This window comes from Nicrophorus vespilloides, unplaced genomic scaffold (genome assembly GCF_001412225.1).
Source record: "Nicrophorus vespilloides isolate i.1.1-1 unplaced genomic scaffold, Nicve_v1.0, whole genome shotgun sequence".
NCBI classification, from domain to species: Eukaryota; Metazoa; Arthropoda; class Insecta; order Coleoptera; family Silphidae; genus Nicrophorus; species Nicrophorus vespilloides.
In genome coordinates this window covers 30,337-36,044 of record NW_017095636.1, presented here as the reverse complement: position 1 = coordinate 36,044, position 5,708 = coordinate 30,337, and the positions used below count along the sequence as shown (strand labels likewise).

At 28.1% G+C, this 5,708-nt stretch overlaps 1 pseudogene; it reads left to right on the top strand.

Annotated features, from left to right (window-relative positions):
* Window positions 1–3,418: 3,418 nt before the first annotated feature.
* Window positions 3,419–3,723, top strand: LOC108558621 (annotated as a pseudogene).
* Window positions 3,724–5,708: the final 1,985 nt, after the last annotated feature.

Here is a 5,708-nt window from a genome sequence, read left to right as displayed (position 1 = left end):
TTACTGATAAGATACGGCAATTCAAACACGTCCGTTCTCTATCACAACTCGTGCAGAACTGGCTAATGAACGAATAACAGTCATTTATCTATCTATTTTTTGGAGAATAATTAAAATAAAAATTGGGGTCTATTTCAAAATTCCGACAGTATCAAAATCGCGACAACCATAATCTAGTAACAATAAAAAAATACATCATTGGTAGGGGATTTTGATACTTTCTAGATTATGGTTGTCGGAATTTTGACACTGTCAGGATTTCGATTGCCATTGATTTTATTGGTTGTTAGCTGCTTACGCTGTTTCCCGTTTTATGTCATAGACGATTTTATGTATGTTTGTTATTAATCAAAAAATAATTCATTTTTAGATTTTAAGTTTAGGCACAAAAACCGGTTAAAAACGGTTTTTGAATGATATACATTTTTTAACAAAAACGGTTTTCGGTTTTCCCGGGAACATCGGGAAATAAAAATAACAGTTAAAACTTTTATGGTGAAAATTGAAAAAAAAATAGATACTAAGTACGTAAATTAAATAGGTTATGGACTGTAGTTTTATTTTCGGGAAATAATAAAGTGAAAAAGTTTCATTTTTTCAGCCATCGTTGTAAGGTAATAAAATATTACTGTTCATAGTAATAGTTATACTTTCTATTTAGTAATGAGGATTTTTGGGAAATTTTGTGAAATTTATGACCCTGGACATTGAACATAAGGAGCGCTCTTCATTGATGCGCCCCACCAACAATAGCACCTCAAGCAACTGGTTAGTCTTTGGTACAGCCGGAAAGTCACATTAACAAATCGAGAGCGAATTGTACGATTTGTATACAAGCAGAAGTTATTCTGACCAGGTGAAAGTTGCAAGAATTATTTTACCATTGGCGTTTCGAATTAACGCTTAAGCTGCAATTTGTAATTGAAACAAACAAAAGAATAATTATTAATCTTAGAAAACTAAATAAAAGTGTACATATAAGTATATTACATTTGAGAAGTGCAAAGGAAACTTAATACTGGAGTATTATTTTATCGAGCTCGAAAGAACAGTCATTGCTATTATTTTGGAAAACTTTGATAAAATATGGGTCGTAGAAAATCGAAACGGCTAATTGATTTTGTGATATTATTTAACTAAATAAATATTGAAATTTTAACTTTTTTCTTAAGAAATTTATTTAATAATGTTCTTTACTTAGCGAATACAATTTATTATTTAATCATACTTAATAAAATCATATTGAATAAAATTTTAATAAATGAGAAAAAACATTAATTAAATATTTAGTAATTATTTCATTCCTAGTTTTCACGGAACAATCTATTAACTTTTGGGAAATTCTGGTTTAGCTCATGTTCTGTGAACTAACAACTACCACGAATGTTCTCGACCTATCGAACATCTTAATAACTCGAATTAAATAGCTGATTCAATAAAATATAATCTATTACTATCTTTTTAGTTTATATAAAAACCGGTTTTCGAATTTTCACAAAAAATATAAAAAATATAACTAAATAAACTTTCCTAATATAACATAAAACTATAACAAAATAAAAATGACTATATAGAAAACTATACAGATGAACGAATAACAGTCATTTATCTAAATTACTTTCTTCCTATTGGAGAATTGGTATCCTAGATTGTTTGAAACTGGATTAATCGAGAAAATAACATGTTGCATATTTTATAGTTCTTACATATACCATATAATGAATATAATTGAAAAAAATGAGAAAATACGTTCATTATTTATTTAGTAATTATTTCATTCCTAGTTTTCACGGAACACATATTAACTTTTGGAAAACCCTGATTTAGCTCATGTTCTGTAAACTAACAACCACGAATGGTCTCTACCAATCGAACGTCTTAATAATGTTAGTAAAATAGCTGACTCAATAAAATAGAATCAATTCATGTCTTTTCACTTTATATAAAAACCGGTTTTCGAATTTTCACAAATGATATACAAATGTATCAAAATAAACTCTCTTAAAACAAAACTTAAAAACTTCTTTAATATTACATAAAACTATAACAAAATAAAAATGACTGTATAGAAAACTATACAGATGAACGAATAACAGTCATTTATCTAAATGACTTTCTTTCTACTGGAGAATTGGGCGCTCTTTTTTAGAGAAGTTTAATTGAAGAAATAATAATACAAACAAAAATTGGGGTATATTTCGAAATCCCGACATTCTGAAAACCGACAGTATCAAAATCCCGACAACCATAATCAATTTTGATACTGTCAGGATTTCGATTGCCATTGATTTTATTGGTTGTTAGCAGCTTACGATGTTTCCCGTTTTATGTAATAGACGATTTTATGTATGTTATTAATCAAAAAAATAATTCATTTCTAGATTTTAAGTCTAGGCCCAAAACATAAACGGTTTTTGAATTATATACATTTTTTTATAAAACGTTTCTCCGCAAACTAGTTTTAAAAACCATCAAACGCTTTTTTTCAGATATTTTAGTTAAGTTGAGTTCCCGGGTATATCCGGAAATAAAAATAACAGTTAAAAAACTTTTATGGTGAAAATTAAAAAAAATATACATACTAAGTACGTAAATTAAATAGGTTATGGGCTGTAGTTTTACTTCCAAAAAAAAATGAGTTATATCCACTTTCAAATATTATTTAAAACATTTTGATTTACGTCTACTTTAATTTATTTAAAACGTCTAATATTAATATAAAATACACAAAACTGATTATCAAAAGTAAATATAAAGTGCATAAAATGCATATAACATTGTTCTATGTTATAAAATCTAAGTTCCCTTTTTTATCAGACATCATACAAAATTAATAAAATATTATTGTTCAAAGAAATACTTTTATTTTCTATTTAGTAATGAGGATTTCCCGGAAATTTTGTGAAATTTATGACCCTATAGTTCAGACATTGAACATAAGGAGCGCTCTTCTTCGATGCACCCCACCAGAAAAATCACCCCAGCCTACAGGTTAGTTTTTAGTACAGATAGTTAGTTGAAGTTGGTAATCGCAAGAAGAATCATCTTCGGAACGAAATGCATGTTCGTCAATGCAACAACACAACCGCAAGTTTACATTGACAAATTGAGAGCGAACTATACGATTTGTATACAAGCAGAAGTAATTCGGACCAGGTGAAAGCTGCAAGAATCATTTAAGCATTGGCGTTTCGAATTAACGCTTAAGCTGTAAATTGCAATTGCAACAAACAGAAATTAATGTTTGCGCTCTGAATCTTTAATTAAGTTATAATCATTAATCTTAGAATACTAAATAAAAGTTTACATATAAGTATATTACACTTGAGAAGTGCAAAGGAAACTTAATACCGGAGTATTATTTTATCAAGCTCGAAAGATCAGAATTTGTTATTATTTTGGAAGACTTTGAAAAAATATGGGTCGTAGAAAATCGAAAAGACAAGCACCGACAAGGAAGAAGGCCATCGAACCCTCGATCAGGAGTTCAACTGTCCGTTCTGCAATCACGAGCAGTCTTGTGAAGTGAAAATGTTAGTTTGTTGGATTTAAATATGCGAATTATATCAATAATAATTACGTTTTTTTGTAGGGACAAGGGAAGAAATACGGCGAGAATATCGTGCAGAGTTTGCATGGAGGATTACCAAACGACTATAAACGTGCTCTCGATCCTATAGAGTTTATAATGATTGGATAGATGCCTGCGAAACGGCTAATTGATTTTGTGATATTATTTAACCAAATAAATATTTGAATTTTAACATTTATTTCTTAAGTATTTAATTTAATAATTAACGTATTCTTTATTTAATGATGTACATTTTTATTTATGTATACCTGGCATAGTGCGGGTAATCGGTTTCGCCAATATCCCGACTGTTTGAAAGTACTAATAGATTTCTATGAAACCGTACTAATCGAGAAACTAAATATACGAGTTATTAATAATCATTTGACTGACTCAAGTTTACTTACAACAAACAATAATTTGGAATTATTATAATGAATGACTTAAAAAATGGAATTTTAATGTTAGTTTTTATTTATACCTCGCATAGTTCGGGTAATCGGTCGGTACAGTAAATAAAACAAAGCCGGAATATATGAGATATTAATAATTATTTGGGTGACTGGGTGTAAAGTTTATTTAGTTAATGAACAAATAATAATATTTGGAATTATTATAGTGAAACACACGAAAAATGGAATTTTAACTTATTTAATAATTACCGTGTTCTTTATTTAGTGAATGTAAGTTATTATTTCTACCTTTAAGTCTATGCCCAAAAACCAGTGAAATAACCTAGTTTGAAAGACCGTCGAACCCTACTTTTCAGATAATTTGTTTTAGTTGAATTCCCAGGAATATCGAAAAAAAAACAGTTAAAAAACTTTTAAGTTGAAAATTCATAAAAAAAATACATACTAAGTACGTAAATTAAATTGGTTATGGGTTGTAGTTTTACTTCTGGAAAATAATATTTCTATAGAAAATATTAAAGAGCAAAATATTGATTATTCAAATATTATTTAAAACATTTAAAACTCCTTTAATTTATTTAAAATGTCTAATATAAAATACACAAAACAGATTTTCAAAAAAATATATAAAGTGCAAAAAATAGAAATATCAATGTTATAAAATCTGTGTTTCAATTTTTAAACGCAACAATAAATTGTGTAAATAGTAAAATTGAATAAATATGTATATATATATATATGTAAGTACTTAAATTCTATAAAGTAATTAGCTCCAAATTTATACCATCCCATTACTCCAATCATCAATAAATTTTCGTTTCAAATTGCATGCGCAAAAAAAATATATGAGACGAACAAAAAATATTGTGTTGGTACACGCAGTTCGAATTGTATTGAAACAGTGGATGAACATGGAAAGGGTTGCAATATAAATAGAATTTAAATAACAAGCGTATGTGTTCCACAGCATACTGCAATTTATTGCAAATCATTGCCACTCGTAAATAAATATATATATAACTAAACTGCAGCATGTGTGGGAAAGAGAGAGATATTTTTTTTTGGATATTTTTAATTTCTCATTCGTTCATATTTTCGTTTAAAATATGCATCGCAACCCGATTATTATTATTATATGCAAATCAAAGTTGTTGGAATTCCATTGGGAATATTGGAATATTTGTAGTTCTCTAGTAAATCGCTTGCAAATTTGAATTAATTAAAGCCTCGACGAGGAACGCCTTTACCTTTCACCAAATATTATATATGTATATATCAAGTACTAATAGAGCTATGAGGAATATTAATAATGTAAACCGATTAATTTGGAAATTTAATGAATCATTCGTGTTATTGATTGGTTTCCAATTATTCCATGCAGATGCTAATGATAAAAGAAATGATATTTCGAAACTTATTGAAATTTTTTTGTTTAATTGAATAAATCGCTTCGAATTAATAATTACAGCAATAACTCGAATAGTCCGGATTTGATCAATGCGGATTTACTATATTCTGGTTAGAAAAATTGCACCTGAGCAATAGCGATTCTTTTCCAGGTCCTGGCTTATTATATTTAAGATTCTGTTAACTTGCTCTATGCTACTGACAAGATATACACATTTTCTGATGCATATAGTCCTTTAGAGTGGGAAGTGTTCAGCAAATGTTTAATTTGATTTGGTAATATTTCTTAATTTTAAGATTTATTATGGATAAATCAA